The 22,375-nt window shown below is 33.4% G+C and overlaps 1 long non-coding RNA gene across 1 annotated transcript in view; it reads left to right on the forward strand.

Moving 5' to 3' along the window:
• Positions 1–629: 629 nt before the first annotated feature.
• Positions 630–22,375, forward strand: part of LOC126754127 (uncharacterized) — a 30,769-nt gene continuing 9,023 nt past the window's right edge. The window contains exon 1 of the long non-coding RNA XR_007666263.1: positions 630–2,108. This is a non-coding gene — a long non-coding RNA (uncharacterized LOC126754127). The remainder of the gene's footprint in view (positions 2,109–22,375) is intronic.

Here is a 22,375-nt window from a genome sequence, read left to right on the forward strand (position 1 = left end):
TGATGTGAAAACTTTTCAATTGTCTTAATCTTTAATTAACCCAGTGAAAAAGAAAAAAATCTGTCATGGGAATAGTTCTTTTGATGTCTTTTAACATATTGGTAAATCTATAGACTTCGTAAAATACTATCAAATCTTAAGATGATAGGTCCATCCATACCGTAACCAAGATTTATAGTTACAAAATAAAACATATGGTATAAGCCTCAAGATCTGGACTTAAATGCAAGAATGGTCCTGAGTTACTCGCCCAATGGCACCAAAAATTGTCATAAATCGGTTGTTTGATTTTTTTTTCTTGAAGACAAAAGAGCTTGGATGCTGATTGTAAGAGTAATCATATTCAGCATCCTTCAGGTTTTCATGGGACATACACGTATGTTTCCAAAACGGTTACCACGGTAGGAAACATGGCCAATGTTCAGGATCACTTATTAGTCAAACGTCGATTGACGGAAACCACCGAAGCCTAAGAAATAGTCGAAACGGTCGACTTAACCCCCGAAACTTGTCTCTTAAAAGGTGAAATCCTAACAGCCGGAATAGTAAAGATCACCATTTTTAGATTCACAATGTCTGATCTAGATCAACTATCTGAGAAAGGCAAAACGATCACAAGCCTCCACTATGTCGAACTTTCAGACCAATTCGATGCTTAATTGCAGAATAAACGAACCTATTTGGTGAAGAAAATAGTGGGAACAATTCCACAAAGTAACGGTTTTTACTGCCACCACCAGTTTTAATGTCCGTATGTCACTCTTCTGCTAAAAACCCGCTGCATACATAATAGTAACAGCGGAAGAGCGCTGGGAACAGTTGCATGTTACCGTTTAAAACCTGTAAAGCTGCTGCTAAAATCTCTGAATTCGCCCTAACATTTTCGGAGTTCTGCACCGCACCACCCATCCAACATCGGTCACGCACCTTAGCTGGCAGCAGTCGGTCGGCTGGCAATTCAAAGAAGCAACAAACTTCAGTACTTCCCATTGCCTTAGACATTGTCGTTCAACTTGTCGGCGGTTCCGTTGATGGACAACGACGACACTTTTGTTAGTGGCAACAGTGGTGGCGGCGGCGGCGGCGGCGACAATGCCAGCGCCTGATTTCGCTACTGCCATTGTGTCAGTGCGGTTTTGCTTGCGGATGCCGATTAACGACCGGCAACGACCCAACAACCGACGCAACAGCAGCGGCAGCGCACACGTTCGTCACCCAACAGTTGCGGCGATCTCGCTAGTTCAGTGTTGGCATTCAGAACGTACGGATGTCCTGACGCGTAGCGAAGCACGTTGAAATGTACCGTTATACGCGCACCGAAATCGGAACGCGTGAGTGTGTGTGAAAGCAAAAGTTTTTACCAAAAACAAATAAAAAATTTATAAATGCGTGTGCCAGCATGCAGAACGCGTGAAGTTTTGCATGCGTCGCTCCAACACACACACACACACGTGCGAAAGTCGCCATTTCGCAGACGGATGTGCAATAAAAAACGCGCGATTTTGGTGCGTGATGGATTGGCGTCGTGTGACTGTGCCATTTTGTGTGTGAAGTCCGTGCCGGATAAGTGATATGAAGTGCAGAAAGCAACAAAAAGAAAGCGAAAACAAAAACAAACATAAGTGAAAAAGCAGTTGAAAGCAATGAAAATATTTGTAATAGGAAAAAATTGCAAAGCGGAAGCAAAATCATAAATTCACACGTGAATGAGTGAGAAAATTGTGACGATTTAATACCACTGGTGTTCGGAGGATATTTTGCGGGCGCTCAGTCACACACACACACGCACATAATGCACGTTGAAGTGCTGACAAGTGTTCGTTAATAAAATATGCCGATTTAAATTTAAATGAATACATAAAAAAGTTGCGAAAAATAAACTTTTCCACTTTTCTTTATATGCCGTGGTATTTTACAGCAAAAAAAAATATGAACAACAACAACATAAGCAAATATAACAGCAGAAAAAGCGCGTGTAATTTGTAGTGAAAAGTTGGCAACAAGCGGAAATCGCTGCTGAAGTGCGAACAAATGTGGCACACGCCTTCCTGCATATCCCAAAACAAATACGAAAAGTAATAATGAATGCATGCGGCGGCAATAAAAAGGTAATTTTCGAGGTCGAGTTTGCAAAATAAAAAGAAGAAATAATAGTAAAAGGCAGAAAATTAACAAAAGTAAAAGATTAAAAAGAATAATAAAAATGCAATAAAAAAAACTAAAAATCAATAAAAAATGAGAAATAATAAAAAATTAAAAATAATAAATAATAATTAAAAACAAATAAAAATAAAAACAGTAAAAAAAAAAAAAAATAATAATAAAAAAAAATATAAAATAGAAAGCAAAGATTAAAAAAAGTAAGAAATATAAAAAAAATAATAACAATTAATAATAATGAAAATAAAAAAATATTAAAAAATTATCAAAAAAAAAAAAAAATAAAAAAAATATAAAAAAATTAAAAAGGAAAAAATCAAAACAAAACAAATTATCAAAAAAATAAATGATAAATGTAAACAATCCAATAATAATTAAAATATTAAAAAAAATCTACAGACCAATAAAACAAACAAATAAAAAAATTATCAATAAAAATACAAAACCATAATAAATAAAAATAAGTAAAAAATAAAAAAATTTTAAATTAGAAAATAATAATAAAAAATTAAGAATTAAAGGAAAATGTTATTGAAAAAATTAGAAATGAAAAAGGAATTTATCTTCACGGAATTTATTTTTAAGCTTAAAATCATAAAAAAATAATGTAACAGTGTTTTCATCCAATAATAATTAAAACATTAAAAAAAAAATAAAAATAAAAAAAATATATAAAAAAATAAAAAATAAAATAAAAAAAATAAAATTAAATAAAAAAAATAAAAAACATAATAATAATTTAAAAACCAATAAAGAAAAGTATAAAAAAAAATAAATGTAAATGTAACATATATAAATGTGCGAAGTTTCTGAGCAGCTGCGTTGTGCCCTGGCTGTCAAAAGTAGGACAGCGACCATATGTAATGTGAAACTGTAATGTATTTTAAGTACGTTGTGGGTGTTTACAAATTTAATTTGAGTAGTTATATAACAAAAACAAAGTTTGCTCAACGTTATGATATAACAATGCTGCTAAAATATTTACATATATAAATTAATTTGCATTTTAATATAATGCGATGTACTAATAATTCAATTATAAGCGCCAGTAATGCCTTCGTATTAAACAAAAACAAAAAACACAAAAAAAATTAAAAAAAACTAACAAAACAGGAAAAAATCTATAAAAAACACCGATTAAAGTACACACGCTCAGCTGTGTGAGAGCAGTGCGCGAAATTGATATAGACTCTTTAAATAATGTGCTGCAGAGGCGCGTTTTCCTGTAGAAAAAAATTAATTATTGTATGCAAAAATTAAAAAAAAGTCTTAATAAGCTTTTGCATTAATTTGTTTGCTGTAAACGGAAAATTTTGTTTGTCTATTAAGCATGCATTGCAATAGTTAAAAAATATATATTACATAAATTCATATATTAATTGCGCACATAAAAACCTATTTAGAAGCACTTGGAAACCCTCCAGAAAACAACGCATTTTCATACCCAATAAGCGTGAATTCTTTTAAAACAACAGCATTAATATTAAAGCCGAATTCTTTTATAAATAATTCAATAATTACCAAGTAAATGATAAATACATAATTAATTAATTGTTCGCAAATAATATTAACTGAAGCAAAAAGTTAAAAAATAAAAATAACAACATTTAAAAATTCAAGTCACTTATAGTACAGTATAAATATAAATATTGCATAAAAATAAATAAATCCAAAAATCGTAGTATAAATTTACAAGTAAAAAACATATCTTTTATGAAGTTATTTATCTTGATTTTGATCGATCAGTTTGTATGGAAGCTATATGCTTTGGTGGTTCGATTTGAACCATATGTTTGGAAATGGTAGTCTTACCGTGGACAATATTCTTAGAAACTTCATGGAAATCTTCATGTACCCGGTTTGAGGTCAAAAAATTGAAAGTAGTGTATTTGTTGAAACATAAAAAAATTCTAAAAATCATAAAGGAGTCACTGTTAGACAAATGTAATAGAAATCGCGTTGGAACATATTATATCTTAAAACTATTGTGATATAATGCAATATAGAGTCTAACTCTGTCTCTGATACCAACTTTAAGAACAAAGGGTAAAGATTATTGCTGTTTTTCTAAAGCGTTTTTCTAAAGGTCAAATTACCTTTGTTTCAAAATATTTTTAAAAATTCTAAAAAAAATTAAACTTTTTGTTTTATATTTAAAAAATAAAGAAATTTATTTTAAAAGGGTTCTGAAAATATAATATAGATTTTCATTATGGAAACTACCTCAAACCTTCAGAAAATAATTTTTAGAACATTTTAACTACTGTGCTGACTTAATGGCAGATTTTAAAACCATATTCAATAAAAAATATTTAGATTTTTCAGAAGAAATGTTTAGCTAGCGGTTCTGAAGGGGTAAAATACTGCCGAAAAGGTTTGCATCCTTTAAATTTTTTAACATATCTTTGGATTACATCAGCTCGTGACAAGATAGCGGGAAAAGACACTGTAAAAAATGTAACTTCTAGAATATAAATTGTCAGCAGTTTAATTTTCTACAGCTTTTTTATTTTAAATGTAGCCATATACTATATAATGTATTTCACAACGTTGTTGTTTAATTTTCGTCAGAAAAGAATAGCTTTGGTAAAGGTTTTTCTTCAAAATCACATTTTTCTGCTTAATGCCATTCTTCCATGGTTTCTTTTTATCAATTTAAATCTTCAAAGTGATTCAAATAAGTATTTTTCCACGAAATGCAAACGGTCGATATAATATTTGTGTTTCTCTATTAGTTTTCTTTTGAGATTCCTGGCAGCATTGGTTCTTGGGAATTTCTTTTATGATAAATAAATAAAATATTTATCTCAATATTTTAGAGATAATTTTAATATCCTTACACATGTAACTGACAGAATTTCATTCGTTGAAAGATTGATGATTATTTTATGCACAAAGCAGTAAAATTAGACTAAGAAAAAAGTGTACGTTACACAATCAAACGAACTTTTTGTGAGAAGTGTGGGGATATAATGACCCCTTTCGCACTTTCTTGGTAGTATATCACTTTTTGCTAACTGTAGACACCGATCTACTTTCATATCGTCACCTAAAACATAAAACCACGTATCGTATAAAAAATTGAAAATTGCTAACAGATATAATAACCAATATATAACCATTTTTTAACCAAAACGTAAATTTTGTTTCAAACTATTTTCGTATTGTCACCTAAAATGTAAAATAATGTCACTTAAAAAAAATCGAAAATTGCTGTCAGATATAATAACCGATATATAACTAATATATAACCAATATATAACCATTTTTTTCAATATGAGTGGTTTCAATTATAACATTTGTCCTTCGCCTATAATCTTATGAAAAGTGATGTTATGTTCTTTTGCATTTTAGGTGACGATATATTGGTTGTCAAAAAAGTCTTGCGGTATTTTCGCTAGTTGGCGCTGAAAGCGCGTAGTTCTAGTTTTATTCGTCGCATTGGGTCATGCTATACCTTTTTGGAAAGCTCATTTCACGCGCTAACACGTGTTTGATTGATTGTCGTTTCTTTGAAGTCGTTCGTGAGTTATAGCGTCGCAAACATGGAGCAAAATAAAGAGAAAATACAGCATATTTTACAGTACTACTACGATAAAGGCAAAAATGCATCTCAAGCCGCCAATAAATTTGTGCAGTTTATGGACAGTTTCCATTTCCACCGCACAAAGACGGTTTCAACGTTTTCGTTCTGGTGTAGAAATGGTCGAAGATGCGCCACGCTCCGGAAGCCCTGTCGTCGAAAATTTCGATAAAATCGCTGAATTGGTCGAAAGAGACCGGCATAGTAGCAGCCGTAACATCGGTCAAGAGCTGGGCATGGGTCATCAAAAACTCATTTCAATTTCAATAAAATAAAAAAATTAAAAATACCGCAAGACTTTTTGGACAACCCATAATTAGTTGGCTTGTGCAGTCATCAGGATATATGAGCCATATCTTACATATCATGATGGGTCTTTCTTATAAGTATATATGTAAAGTTTCGAAATTGTAAAATTTCAAGTCTTCATCAATTTTCTTTACTCTGATGTCACTCTTTGTTGGGAGGGATTTTACTATAGAATAGAGATTAAGACATTGACCTGAACCGAGAACCAATATCAATAGTTTAGTGCTCTTATTTTTTAGAAAAACATTTGAAGCAATTCACTTCATAACTTTAATTATCGTCGACTAAAGTTTCACAACTGCCATATTTTGGTCATTTCCAGTTTGTTCCTAGGCTAGTCACAATCGCAACGTGAGCGGGCTCACAATTTATCATAAAATACTCAGCGCCGCCTTAAAGTCCCACAGGCGTAATAAATATTATTTTGTATCAACATACTCATATAGACATATATATATGGATAATATTTATATGTATGCATGAATGTTTGTTTTCTCAATAAATTTTCGAATTTTTAAATTGTATTATTACCGTTGGCAGATTAAACGTTTATACCTGCCTGCCTACCTGCTTTAAAACACAATTTATTATTAATTGAAAAGTAATTTGTTTCATCATTAATTAATTGCGATATCATAATTATGGCAGTTCGTGTTGAAAAAATTGTGTATATGAAAAAAGTTAAAAAATATAATAGTAATTAAGTAAATTCATTTTAAACGCTTATCGGCGCAATAACAATAAAAACAAACATATTTGCGAAAAAGAGCAGCCAACTAACATACAAGTGAACACACGGGTGAATATTGATGAACATTTTTAAATGGCAGGAAGTTAAGGAAATTATTTATATTAAATTTTTTACGAAGGCTTAACGTGAAAAATAGTTCGGATTGCTGTAATTTGAGATATGCGGTTTTTATAAACGTAAACTGTAAAATAAATTTTTTTTTGGGTAAGCGAGTGTCAAACGAACGCGCAACTTGGATAAAGTTTCCTTTAAAGTGTTTAGTGCTAAAAGTTGAAAAGTTTTTGTTGTTTTAAGCGTTCTAATATAGATAGTACTTGTCGCATTTGAATCGGAGGTATGGACGTAGGCTTCAGAAAAAAGTTTTCAGATAATCTTTATCCAGCAAAGGTTTGGCATTATGGGTTTTTACAGCGTAGCAGTTTGCTGTTTAGGATATATATTATAATTGATTTTAAAGCGTCGACGTGTTACCAAAAACGCCGTTTGGTTACTCTGAATTTTCTCGGCTTGTGATTATTCTAGGTTAGGTGTTTCATAATATCAGAATTTTTAGACAAGACAAGTTTTCGTATACATTTTCGATTTGAAGGCTCCTAATTTAGCATTATTGTTGCAATCCGACGAATACTTAATAGGATTTCATACAAAAAACAGCAACTGAAAATTACCAACAATACGCAAATTGTTAATGCTTGTACTTGAAAAGACAACAAAAATAGTAAAATATTAATCCGACTAAATTTTACCCGAATTTGGGAATTTTTTATTTTGTGGTGGCAATTCTATTTTTTAATGTATTTTATTTAAGGATCCGAATACTTGCTGAAAATACGTCTTAAGCTCTTTGACATGCTTTCAATAGTATTTTGCTCAATTTTTCTTTTGTTAAAAGGTGGCAACTCTAATTTTTGATGTATTTTATTTAAGGATCCGAATACTTTCTGAAAATACGTCTTAAGCATTTTGACATGCCTTCAATATTATCCTGTTCAATTTTATTTTTTTTGTGAAAGGTGGCAACTCTTTGAAAAATATGTTTAAATTTAATATAGCAAGCATTTTTAATATAAACTCTTTCACTCGAAACGCTCTTTTCCAATTTTTTTTAAATAGGTGGCAACTTTATCTCTAAATTTTTTTAAACCACGTCAATTTACCTTACCCTTGACGTAAAAGTGTATGTTTTATCAATTCTTAGATATTCGGCAAAACTTGAAGATTTTTTATTTTGAGGGGGCAACCCTATTTCAAAATGTAATTAAATTAAGAACTCGAATGCTTTCTGAATATATGTACTTCTTAAGCTTTTTGACATGCTTTTAATAATATTTTGCTCCATTTGTATTCTTCCAGAAAGGTGGCAACTTTTTGCGATATACATACATCTGTACATATGTATGTATGTATGTTTCAACTAAAAAAAGCATTTTATAAATATTTTTGGTATAAACTCTCTCACCTGGAAATTCTTTTTAATTTTTTTAAATAGGTGGCAACTCCATCTCAATAATTTTTTAGCCATGTAAACTTATCAGAATTTTATTTTCGATACCCTACCTTTGACGTTATAATTTTCTATTTTTTTACCAGTTTTTTTTTTATAACGGCGGCAACTCACTGTTATATGATTCCATATATGGCAACTCTGTCTATGAAAAATGTATTAAATTTCATAGACAGAGTTGCCAAAATGGAATAATATAGCACTGAGTTGCCGCCTTTATTTTAGCTAAATAGCTATAAAATATGTGAAAACCAGTGTTGTTTTCCAAATGTTTTTCTTGCACCATTTATTTATTTTTTCTAAATTTGTTCAAAGCTTGGCAACTCTAATGCGAAATAATTTTTAAATTATATTACAAAAATACCCAGAATGCTTTGCTCTCGAAAATGTGCAGAAAATTTTTCTTCTATAGAAACTGTTAGTTTTTAAAAAGTCGGTAGTTTTTACATAACAAAGCTGGTTTCGAAACAGTTTATTTAGTATATAATTTTTTTATGAATAATTTTTGTATTTTTTTTGACGTGTATGTATTTGTATATTTGTATGGATGTATGTAGGTCGTTACGTTTGTTAAGCTTAACACATTTCTATTTTGCCCAAATCTCATTTGAATATATTAATGTTTTGTTGTTGTTGCGCTGCTGCTGTGTTTTTTGGTATTGTTGTATTTTTTAAGCAACATTACATGTCAAAAAATTTGATAAAACAATTTATTTTCTCGCATAGAAGTTGAAGCTGAAATTTACATGCAACACTACAGACACACACACTCATATCCGTGTAGTAGTAACTGTGTAATAAGTGTATAGCGTTTATGTGTATGTGTGCGTGTAAGGGATTATTTTAATACGGGTGTAAAGAGCTCGAGAGCCGGTTGACTGTGACAATGTGTTGGATTGTCAGTTTATATACACATACATACATATCTATCTATGTGTTTGTATGAGTATTTGTGTGTGCGTGGGCGCTTGCTAATCCAACCTTGTGCCAGTGAATGGGTTAACACGCTTGCGGATTTGACACTATCGGCTTATGAGTGTCATCAGTTTTGTAGAGCACAGCATGGCTGGTGGGCGAACACGTCTAAGCGCCTTGTGCAAGTGATAGTGTACACATATATACACGAACTGTTTGTGTAAGTGTGTGCGTGGGTGTGACAGCTGGCCGCCAGGCAAACAGGCGACTCGGAAAACTTGAACGCAGCGACGGCACATGGTCGGTGCGTGCCTAAGTGTCGGTGGCGGAGACGAACCTAATCAACAAAAATGTCTATATACCTCTGTAATGTATATGTATGTATGTATATAAGTGTATACAAATGTCCTTATACGTGTGTGTGTGTGACTCTGAATTTCTCTGCACAAGTGTTAAAGGCCAAAGGCATAGCCATAGTTAAATTTATTTGAAGACATCTATATTGCATAAGCAACGTGAGTGCGCCTCTTTTTTTTTTGCTGCCAGATGACCTCTTGTCAATGATAAAAGCACATGTGAGCCGAACAACTCGTAGGATTTATTACATTTTATTGGTCAATTTTGCACAGCTCAACTTGGCAGTTCTTGATTTATTGTGTGTATGGCGAGCGCAAAACGAAAAAAGATGCTGTCGATACCATGCTTTAAGGCGCATACATGTAGACTTTAAGAACTTTACAAATTGAATAATTTTGGTTTTCAAATTCATACTATTGCCGTAGCTTGAAAAGTGACGGTAGAAGCACAAAATATATTTATTTTTATGTGCCTTCTCGCTTTAGTGTGCGATTTTTAAATTTCCATGCTTCAGCCGCTTAAACCCGCTTAAACAGGTACACAAACGCAATACCGAATCGATGCGCCATCGTTCAAGTGCTGCTTAAGTAAGCTGCTTACTAAGTTACAAGTCAACCTCATGCCGCGTAGCATACTTTTAGGATTAAGCGCGTAGGCTATGTAAACAGCATGCGGTAGCGATTGCCATACACACACACACATGCCTGCATGTCGATGATGTAAACAAGACGAAGGGAAGGTTAAAGCGCAGAGATGTGTTTGAATTTTGTTGGTTGCTGCTATATCATCTACTTATATATAAACGCCTGGATGTATGCTACACTTACTACATATATGCGCCTGGATGTATGCTACACTTAGTAGTATCTATATGCGCCTAGTTGTATGCCACACATAATCATAAACATACTCTGTGTTTGTATTGCACTCATGCATAATTAGCCTTGAATTTTTGCTGCTTCTGCGAGCGCGCAAGTACGTGCCTGTGTATTGGTGTGGTGTAGCGGAGCTCATTGAGAGGGTAAACAGTAGCGCCGCCGACAAAAAGCAACACAAACAAACCTTGAAGTCGGCCATACGCCTAATTAGCTGCTTCGGCTTTTGCGTTGCGCTTACTCAACACATACAAACATTCATTGACTCACACGCGCACACACACACAAATATATATGTGCGAACACATGGCTCACACGCTGACTCTGCTTCAGCCACACGACCACACATGCAAAGGCAATTAGATTAAACGATTATCGTTCGCTTGTGCGTGGCGCAAAATTTTGGGGCGCTCTCTGGCTGAAATTTGTTTTTATTTGACTGGCGGCAACAATCAAAGTTTGCGTTAATTGTTTTAATTTGTCGTTATGAATAACAAGCCGAGTGGCTGAAGTGATGGCGGCGTCGACTTCGCCCAGCGACAAGCAGATAAAAATTATAATAAAAATAATTTGGCTAGAGAATAAGCATATTTCTTGGCAGTGTGTGCAATAACGGACATGGTTATTGTAATGAAGAAACTTGCGCTGCAGTCAGCTGCCACATATAGTGGTTCAAAGTAAAGAAATAATACTTGCTTTATAATGCTTTTTTCATAAAGACCCTCGCCAATGTTGGCAAGAAAACTAGAACTTTTCACTGGATTTTCTTCAGACGAATTTTTCACAAGCAAATTATGTGTAGACGCAGCTCCGGGCTATAAAGTGGATGCATAAAAATATGCCAACCAAGTTTCCGAGCCGTCTGGTGAGTCCTTAGCGATATGTGAGGCCAGGCATTGTCCTGATGGAACACTACTCCTCTCCTATTAGCCACAGCTAGCAAGTTCTAGGCAATAGCTTCCTTCAGACGGTACAACTTTGGACAGCATAAACCCGAATAAAGAGTTTGACTGGAGGTAGCTGATAGTAGATGATGCTCTTCCACTCTCACAAAATAAATAATCTTCTTTCTAACCGTCAATTTTAGTTTGGTTTGCGACGGATTACCACGACTCGACCACGACGCTTTTCGTTTGACATTGCCGTAAATGACAAGTCTTACCACTCGCTTAAAAAATAGGTCAATTTTGTTGCGATTCAACAGCGCGATGAATACTAGGTCCCTAATTCTTATTTTGGTAAACTCTTGTGGCACTCAAACATCGAGCTTCTTTGTGCATTCAGACTTTTTTAAATTGTTTCAAATTGCAATGTATGCAATGGTGATCTCCGCGGCAGTCAAATCTTCAATTTCCAATATTTTTGTCGATATTTTCGACAATTTACCTTCAGAACTATAAATACTATTCACATTTTCAGAAATGTTCACATAATAACATTGAAGGGCGTAAAACTACAGTAAACTCCACCCTGTGTTTCCCTTTCTCTCTTTATCTCTACCGGTCTCATTATCTAAACCTCTCTGATTTCATTTATTTCTTTTTTTGAGTTATTCGAGTTTTCACAAAAAGAGAAAAACTAAGCTCATTTTCACCCTCCGTCTCTTTTTATCCTTTTCTACCGATCTGTTTATCTAAACCTCTCTCTATCTTTTTACTTTTCTCTCTTTTTGAGTTATTTGAGTATTCACAAAAACGGTTAGATGAGAAAAAAGTACGGTGGTCTGCACCCTCCGCCCCTCTCTTTCTCACTCTATACCAATCTTTTCGACTCTTTTCTCTTTTACTTCGTTCTCTTTTTCTTAACCCCTGTTCCTCCACCTTCCTTCTAGTCAGGGATTTACTCCACCAAATTATCTAGCTCCGCATAGACGCTTAAGCCTGCGCCCTTGTCAATCTTGCTCCTTTCCCCATTCTTCTCCGAAAGGGAAAGCAATATTGGGGACCGGATTTAGATTCAACTTTATAAGATTTCGAAAATCCATGGTAATGGGTAGAAACGGGAACTTTTTAAGTCACGTAAATGTAATTTGTTGCTAAAAGGAAGGATTCCCTCAGTCCAAGAGCTCACTTCGCTGCCATTTGCTTACAAAACAAGTCTGTTGGCAGTAATTAAATGTAAAATTACGTTAAGTGCCAGGCTTGTCGTTATTCTGAGAGCTCCACTGATGCAAATACTGGCTGCTCTTTGTATGCTTTCTATACGTCTTACAAATTTGATTTCCATGACAACTTCCTGTACTTTGTCTTCCAGGGCCTTGACGAATCTCTACCCTCTAGGCGGCATATTCGGGTTCCAGGCTCTGATGAGCTGCATTATCTGGTCCAGCTGCTATGGTTTGGTCGGGATCCACAGCCTTGCCCTTGATCGGGATGAAACATTCTTCTTATCTACACGATCGACGAGTAAATCACCTCAACCTTGGCTATTTCCGACCTAAGCGGGTACATCTTGCACCCATTTCTATTTTGCTCTGAAGAATATTTCTTTGAGATTTCCCTCATCCAGCACACTAATGATAATGCGACATGAAGCTACATCAGCAAATGATTTGAGAATTCACACCCTTAGTTATCGGTCATTTGGTTTAGCTTCTTCAGCTGTCCTCTGTCGCTTGACTGCCAAAATTCAAGTGTAAACTTACTCTCCCTCTCTTACCTGATCGCTTTCGCTTTCCTTTCTCTCTCTTTTGCTCAACTACTATATCTGCCTGTTTTTATACATCGCCATCTACGATTGGATGGATAAATATAGCGGCTGAAGTTCTCAAACTGTTAACAGAGAGAATATTGGTAGAGGAGGTTGCAGTGAATAGGGTCGCTGTTCTAAGCAATTACTTTTTGGTGCATTTAAAACTAATATTACTTCTCAGAATTTGTAATTTAATGTAACTCAACCACAAATAGTTCAAAATATATGACTTTTATATTATATATACATTATATAATATTAATATATGCTTCTATGAAATTTCAAATGAAGTGCATTGAATTTCTGGTGAAATAAATTTAAGAAAACAACCAAAACAAAATAACCTAATTAAAAAATCAAAATATTATTTTGCCAAATAAAAGAAAATCACACAAATGCAAGAACCCGAAAGCAGATTATGAAACTAGATAACATAATTGAAAATGAGCAGAACAAATAGAAGAATAACAGAAAAAATAAAAAAAATAAAAATATATTGTAATACAATTCTTCACCACTCTTAAGCGGACGAAACGCACGTCACCTATAGAATAAATAATAAAAAGCTTTGACCGCGAAAAAAATAAAAGTAGAAAGGGAGAGGAAATGGTAGGAATGGTAACGAATTAAAAAATGACTTTACAGTCAACAAATCAAATCATAAGCAATAAAAAGTGAATGAAAAAAGCGGAAATATGAAAGGGGAAAAGGAAAAAAAAAGAAGAAGAGAGGGCTGAACTGAATATTAAACTCTCTCACCAAGCGCCAAAATCGATTAGAGTGTAAGATATTTGAAAAAATCTGTAAATTTTTAAAATTTTATTCTAAATATAATATTTATATTTGTATAAACCAAGTAGCACGTTTACAGAACCAGATTACCCTATAAAAAGTGCAATACATCTCTTATTTTATTAAGAAGTCTCACTTATTGTTGACGATATAGGTATGTTACACTTTAACACCGCGTGCAAACCGAATCGATAAAATATTTTTGTATACAACCTTTTTTATATGAAAAAGTTCCTTATGCATTTCTCGATACTACTCTATTAAGGAGAATAACAGGTAGATAATTATAGACACATATGGTACATCAGAGAGATAATAGTTGATCTAAATAACTATTATGGATTGACTTAAAACATTTTGGTTAATGTTTCCAGTCCGGGTAAAATTTGATCAAATGATATACGATGTAATACCAAACAGAGGGAAAGTTAAACTTAAAGTCGGTTTATGGGGGCTAAAGTTATATATGCAAGGCTTTCAACAATTTTTGGAGGCGACCGCATAACAGGTGTACTATTTACATATGGTATTCTTCATAGTTTTTCTTGAGTTATCTACATTAGAGACAAATGTGGGGATGAGGTTTACAATTTCGTTTTGTATGCTGCAAATATCTTGTGGCCCGGGTTAGCTCATTTTCAAACTGTACCATAATAATTTTCGTGCTCAGCTCAGTTTACATCATTCAAGTTAGCTTTCGAATTTCACCTGATTGGGGGTAATGAAGCACCCATATTCTTACCTACTCATGTGAACACCTGCCACTTCATCTTTTTTATAGCTTTTTGTTTCTTTCGTTATTTAGATTTCGTTTCTAAGTTACAGCATGATGTCCTCATAAATGTAATATTAAAATCGAATTTGAAGGGAATGCATTACATGATTTTAGTTACTCACATTAAGAAGTTTAAGGTCCTTAACCGGCCGCATACGTTTGCTTTGCATATACCCAGACCAAGTTGCCATTAAAGTAGGCCTATTCTTTTTATGACACCCTGATTTAGGTATATGTAAAGCAAGCGTGTGTGGTCGGTTGAACATGCGACAGGTGCTCCACAGCCAAATTGTATAGTCATGATCATTTTAAGATATACATATATCCATTTAATTTTTTTCAAGGTACCGCCAACAACAAAATTATTGCTTAATAATATACACAGTGGCGTAAAGCAAGGCTACCCACTTCTCTAAATAAAAACAGAAGGTTTCGCTTAACAACTTTTTAATTGCTCCCTGAACAGCAGCAAACAAATTTAGAAGCCTTGAAAACGAATTAAATAATAAAATTCCTTACAACAACAGCAACAAAACGACCCAAGCGCGCTGCTGGCCACTGAGCGTGGCAGCAATAAAAGCGACGATGGTCCTTCCCAACTGCATTTCGGTTGTTTTTTCAAAAAATTTTTTGGCAAATATTTCAATTAGCGGGAATTTAATGCAATTCTGTGTGTGTGAGATTGAGTGTGTGTGTTGGTCTCATTAGCATGCAGCGTCGTGCGGTCAGCACGACATAAAATATGCAAAACATTTTCGCGCTTGCACACATACTCTCACACACTCATTCATACTCGCTTGCATGCTCACATCTACACACTACCGAATCACATCTACACTCGAACCGAATTCAAACACTTACGCAGACAAACAGCGCATACTTAAGTACTTACGCGTTGCTGAATTTTTTTCGAGCTTGAGCGCGTTGGCAAATGCATGTGTTTGAAATTCAATTACGATTTTTATTTGGAATTTGTTTTCGAAATTTAATGAAATTATGCGTTTTTATTTTTATCGAATTATTTTCGCTTGCGAATATAAAAATTGAGTTTGTAATTTGAGTACTGTTTAGTGGCTTAACGCAAATTGAAAAATTGTAATTGAATCAATTAAAGCATATGGCTTCCGCTAAGTGCGCTTGTTAAGTAAATGCTAAAGCTGGAATTTACTTAGTCACTCATAATGTGTTGGTAAGTGCATAAATTTCGTAAAAATTGTGTGTCGGATGTTTTAATACTACATTCCTCGCGGTTTTGCAGTGATCACTAAGCTTTGAGCTTTTTCAGTAAGTTTTTGGTGTTACAAAAAAGTATGCTTAATGTGTTTTTTTGTTTTTGGTTTGCCTATTTTTGATGTTCCTCTTATCAGTTAAGCTATAGGTTTTCTAAACTTTAAGCTCCGTAGGTTGAAGCTTTCGTAAGCTTATGTATTGAAAGTAGGAATTTCGATTTTATTACGCTTTATTTATGAGTTCAGTAAAATACTCAAGTTTAAAGCACCCCGAATTAAAGCTTTTGTATTGTAAGGTTGATATTTTTTCAATTATGCTTAATGTATTTTTTAGATCCTATTTAAGATATTCTTTGTAGTTATTTAAGCTATTTTTTCTAATCTTAAAGCTCGGAAAATTAAAGCTTTCATTAGCTTTTGTATTGAAGGAGTGATTTTTTTTAATTAGGCTTAATATGTTTCTATTTATGATATTTTTCTAGTAATTTAAGTCTTATATTTTCCTGAGCTTAAAGCTCTCTAAACCAAAGTTTTCATAAGCTTTTGTAATGAAAGTTTGAAATTTTTTTCTTAATTTAAATTTTAATTCTAACTTAATTTTTAAGGTCTGTAAAATACCCAAGCTTAAAAGTCCCTACATTCAAGCTTTTGTACTTTCGCATGATTCCTTTTTCTGCTTCAAGCTCTCTTCATTAAAGCTTTTGTATTGAAGGGTTAATTTTTCTTAATTATGTTTTTGAGAACTGTGGAGCACAAGCTTAAATGCCAAAAGCTTTTACCATTCCAAGCTTAAATTTAATTTTTGAAGCTAAAACCCATTCTGAGATGCTTCGCAAACTCTAAACTTAATACTTGAAAAAGGGAAAGCATAAATTGCAACATAATTGAGGAAATTTAACTTAAAATAATTAGCTTTATTAAGCTTTGTCAACCATTATCGAATTATTATGTAATTTGAATTGTTAAATTAGACAACTAACTTTAATATCACAAAGAGGTTATCTTCAAGTTATTTTCCAAGTGGAGGGTCAAAAGTCAAAGCTTAAAGCTTTCACCACAAAGTATCAGATTTTATTCAACTCCTCCGTCAGCAGTTGTCATTGTATAATTTAATAAGTTTATCCCTTGTAATCCCATCTTTAGCAGCCATCTTAAAGCTATCGTTATTGTTATTGTTGTGCTGCTATTGTTGTTGTGCATATTAAGCGCTATTATTGTAACTGATTGTCTTTGTGTTGTTAATTTTGCTTCCTTATATACATTATTTACGATTATTATGCCAATTGCCTTGACGCTTGTTATTGTATTTTTGCCTTTGTTTACACTATTGCACGCCTTTGTTCTCGCACTCGCGCTCGCGCTAAAGTCCTTGAGCGCACCGGCGGGCGCAACGCGTTGCTTCCGAATGACGTTTGCTATTTGCATATGAAAGTAACAATTGAAAATGTGGGCCATGTGCCGAGCCTGAAATGGAACGACAGCGACAACGGTGGTAATGGTATTTTCAATTTCAATTTTTAGCATCCGCACGCGTGCAAATAAACACAGAGACGAAACTTTCAACTGGGTTTGTACACAAGCAACATGTGGTACACGGGTGTAATAATTTTATTCAACTAACGGTTGTTTGTGGAGTATAAAAATGATAGGGATAGTTATACTAGTGTTTGAAATTTTGATAATTTGTTTTTTCTCATCTAAGAACGTTCGAGGTCGGTCCATATTCCTCCTTTAGTTAAATAAGACGACCTCAGATCTTCCATTTAATTCATGCCATATTTCTCGATTATTATCAAAAACTTCGTATATTTAACATGTAAGGAGGAGGGGCTAAGTTTTGAAGCAGTCGAATATTATAGGGTGTCGTAATTTCTAAGAATTAAAGATATTTATTCATTTATGGTTCCCATTGTCAAAGTTCGCGTAATTTTTCTTTAATTCTGACGGTTTGAATTTATACGAAAAACTTTACAGAGTTACCAATCGAACGAACAACTGGTATAAATCCATAATATTGACAAATTTGTATAAATAGTTGCAACTGGCATAAATTCATACAATTGGGATAAACTTATGGAACTGGTATAAATTTATGAGACTGGTATAAATGCTTAAATGTGTCGACAATACTTCTACATAGATGTAAACTGGTATAAATGCGTAAAACTGTGCGGGTGTATGGTACTGGTACAGGATGACTAAGTGAACAAAGAACAGTTATAAACTAATACTATTGACATAAATGTGTATAAATACGTGCGATTGGCATAAATTCATAAAACTTGTATAATTTTATGGAACTGGTATAAATTTATGCGACTGTTTAAATGTGTTTAAATCCACAAAACTGGTACAAAATTGTTAACTAGTATAAATACGTAAAACTTTGTGCGTGTGAAAACTGGTATAAATGTGAGACTGTTGTAATACTTGAAAGTGACGTAAATACATAGAATTGGTATAAATGCATGAGACTGTTATAAATGTATGAAACTGGTATAAATTTATCAAACTAGTATAACTGCGTCAAGCTGCTAGAATCAGTCACAGATGATATTACAAGCGGCTAAAACAGTTTTTAGCGGTTTTAAGATACTATGTTGCATAGAATTCAAGTAGATGGCTTTGTTGTTGCCTTCACAGGTAAATTAATATGACATGTATCTAACATTCCGGTTCGACTAAACTAAGCCTTTCCTTACTTGTTATTTATGCTATATTTTTATTTTATTTCAGCTAAAACACTTCTCTTGTGTTTTGTATGAGTGTGCTTTCATCATTGGAATATTATAATTACTCTGTTGGCAAAGCATATGCAATTGTATGCACACACACGTACATAAGTTGAATTAATATTTGCTTGTCTGCCATGCCGAGCATTGTTATTGTTGTTTTTCTCTTGATTTCTATTTCAACAATAGCATATTTGATCGTTGAATTCCCACAGCTGTCGCTTTCACTTTAAACTTTTCACTTTCAATCACAAACACGCGCACTCACCATACACACACTCTCCTGGGTGTACGTGTGTGTGTGTAAGCAAATATGCATGTGTATTTATATAACGACGCATTGAATTTAAGCTGAAATGCAATCAAACGCAAATTGCTTTGTCTGCCTTCCAATTATTCCTGTATGTATGGGTATAATGAGTGATTATTCTATATATGTGTGTGTATGTGTCTGTGCGCCTCTTTGTGTGGCTTGGGGTATGCTATTTAAACAACTACGTATTTATAACTAATTAGTTTCCACTACACACTCACATTAAACAATCGAGGAAATAAATCATTAAATCATTAAAGTAAACTGACACTTAAACACATACATATACATGAACATATGTGCATTCTGAGAAGCTTATATAAATATGTTATTATATATATTTATATTTAGTGAATATCAATTAATTTCCAAATTTATGAAATATTAAATTTCAAATGCACATTTGATTAATGAAGCTTTTCTCTATTTTAGTTGTTTTTTTTTTGTTTGTATTATGATACATATGTATTTCTATACACCCTAGTGTTGAATTTTTTACCCTAAGAGAAATTATGTAAAGTAAATAAGCTTTTAATTTTCTATTGAAACCCAGCCTATATAGTTTAAATTTTCCCATGTACTTAACATAGGAATTTTTTTTAGCGAGACATTGACAAATATTGGGAAGTTGAAAAACTCGTTTCGTATTTCTAATCAAACTTCAACTTATTTTGTTTTTTCTTTAAAATGAACTTTAATACCATTTTGGTCGATCAGTTTCTGCCATTTTTCCCTAGAGACATTAATCCATCTGTGTGAAACTTTTCTGGTTTCTCGCCTAAAAACTGCGACAAGTAATTTTCACAGGCTTCTCTTGAAGCCAACTTTACTCCATTGAAGGAGTTCTGCATTGACCGAAACAAATAGTAGTCCGATGGTTTAAGGTCAGGGCTATATGGTTGATGCATCAAAACTTCCTAGCCAAGCTCTCCCAGTTTTTGCGGAGTCATCAAAGATGTGTGTGGTTTAACGTTTTCCTCATGGAAGACAAAGCCCTTTCTGTTGATCAGTTCTGGCTGCTTTTTTCAATTTCTTGCTTCAATCTCATCAGTTGTTGACAGTAAAATGTAGAATCAATCGTTCGACCGAGCTGGAGCAGCTCATAGTGATGGGATGATTCCTTTCCAATCCCACCAAACACTCAACATAACCTTTCGAGGCGTCAATACCGGCTTTGCGACCATTAATTGAGCTTCACCACGCTTAGACCATGATCTTTTTCGCACAATATTGTCATATTTGATCCATTCGTTTCCTCTTACCATTCGCTTCAGAAATGGTTCGATTTTTTTTCCTTTGAAACTATGAAGAAAGGTTGTATTTTCACATTATACTACACCAATTTCATTATACGTGTCTATCGTAAAATTTTGAATGTTAGGTAAAAAGCAGCCAATAGGTCGTTCATCGGTTTTTAATTTCATCTGCTTACCAAAGCCCATGCTTATATTTAATCAATTCGCTGGTTTTCCCAACATTGTTTGCTATATTCTCATTTTTTTCGTTCAACTGCCCTCAAGGTCATCTTCCATTCAACACTTAACCTTGCAGTACGAAATCCAACACCAGAAAGCCCCAACTCGGCGTGTTGATATCAATGAGTCATACCGTTTGGTGGAATAGTCTTTTCTGGATCCCACTTTCGATTTCTGTCTGACTTGGATCTTAAATAACCCATAAGTGTAGCAAATACAATTCACATTTCATTACCAGAACTCTTAATATATATCACCTATAACCCCTAAATCTCTTCTCCTTTAAGAAGCCACTGCTTTTCCATTTTCTCTTGCTCTTTCAGTTTCTGCCTCGCTAATGTGCGCATAATTTCTTAACATAACTGTAATAATAATTTGTGCAATCAGTGCAAACTTTAAGCAAACTTGAAGAATCACCCGTAATGGCACTCGATTTAAATATCCACACATAAAAGCGGCGACAAAAATCACACTCCCAAAACACACAGACACTTGCAACTAAAGGGAAAAGTTAAAATTTCTTTTTAAATGTGTTTGTGTGTGTGAAGAAAGCGTTAAAAGTGTGTTACGTGCTGCGTCAACACTCGCAGCTAAAGACAAATTGTGCCACAATTTCGTTAAAACTCATACAAATGAAATGAAAATTCAATTGAAAGTGAAGACTGACGTTCCCAGTAGCACACACATACACACACGCATACATATACATACAAGGCTTCGGCATTCACGTCAAAACGAAAATGGGGGTTTAAGCAGCATGTGTTGGTTGGTGTGGATACAAGCAGCAGCCAGAAGCAAATGTGAAACATATACTCACATGCATACACACATAAATATATACTTGTACCTCATACTTATACATCCATATCTACATATGTATATGCATATTTTATAAGTATTTGTATATGTGTGCTGTATATATGTATATATTTGCTCTCAGAAGACGTGTGTTGCAAAATTTGTACTCTGGCTTGCGGCATTTTCATTTCTTCGCCGCCACCCTTGCCGTCTTTCGCAATTCCTTTCGCTTCTACATCGTTTCAATGGGCGAAGCATTAAAGTTGCAAAAACTTGTGCACTTCAGTGTCACATTCGACACTTTTCTGAAAGTGTAAAGCAATTCATGTTATGAACTCGGTGATTATTGTTATTATTGTTGTTGTATTTGTTGTTATTGCCACTATGGTAACGCTTTCGCGTTGCACTTGAGTTTGGCATTTATGCGACAATTTGCCAATTGCAAAATATATTTTCGACGAGTGTCAAAAATGCAAAAAAAAATTATAGAATTTTATTGAGACTAAAAAAATAAGTTTAATTTCTTTGATTAATTCTTCTTATTTTCTTAGTTTGTTTACTCAATGCAATTAATCATACAAGCATGAAATATTGTTTGTCCAACAAAAGTACTTAAAAGATTTCTAAAATAGCTTTTAATTGATGCCAATATTATAAAATTGACAAACTATTTTTAAACAGATGGCAACACCTTCAAAATTATTTCAGTAGAAAAAGATTTTTAACACGTCTACTTTGTTGAGAAAATTAAAAAAAAAATTGTTAAAAATGCAAACAGGTGGCAACCTTTTTACTGTTTTTTTTATTTTATTATTATTTAAAATTTATTAAATATTTCTCTAATACCTTTCAATTGATATAAATATTTTAAAATTGACAAAAAAAATGTAAACAGATGGTAACACCGCCAAAATTATTTCCGTCGAAAATGAAATTTTAACACGTCTACTTTGTTGCCGAAGTTATATTAAAATTTTTTGTCTGAAAAATGCAAACAGGTGGCAACCGTTTTATTATTATTATTATTATTAATATTTACTACTATTATTATTATTAAAATGTGTCAACTTGCTTGAACAGCTTCAGTTTGATACCAATATCGCCACGCTGTTTTTA

Source organism: Bactrocera neohumeralis, chromosome 3 (assembly GCF_024586455.1).
Source record: "Bactrocera neohumeralis isolate Rockhampton chromosome 3, APGP_CSIRO_Bneo_wtdbg2-racon-allhic-juicebox.fasta_v2, whole genome shotgun sequence".
In the NCBI taxonomy this organism is placed as follows: Eukaryota; Metazoa; Arthropoda; class Insecta; order Diptera; family Tephritidae; genus Bactrocera; species Bactrocera neohumeralis.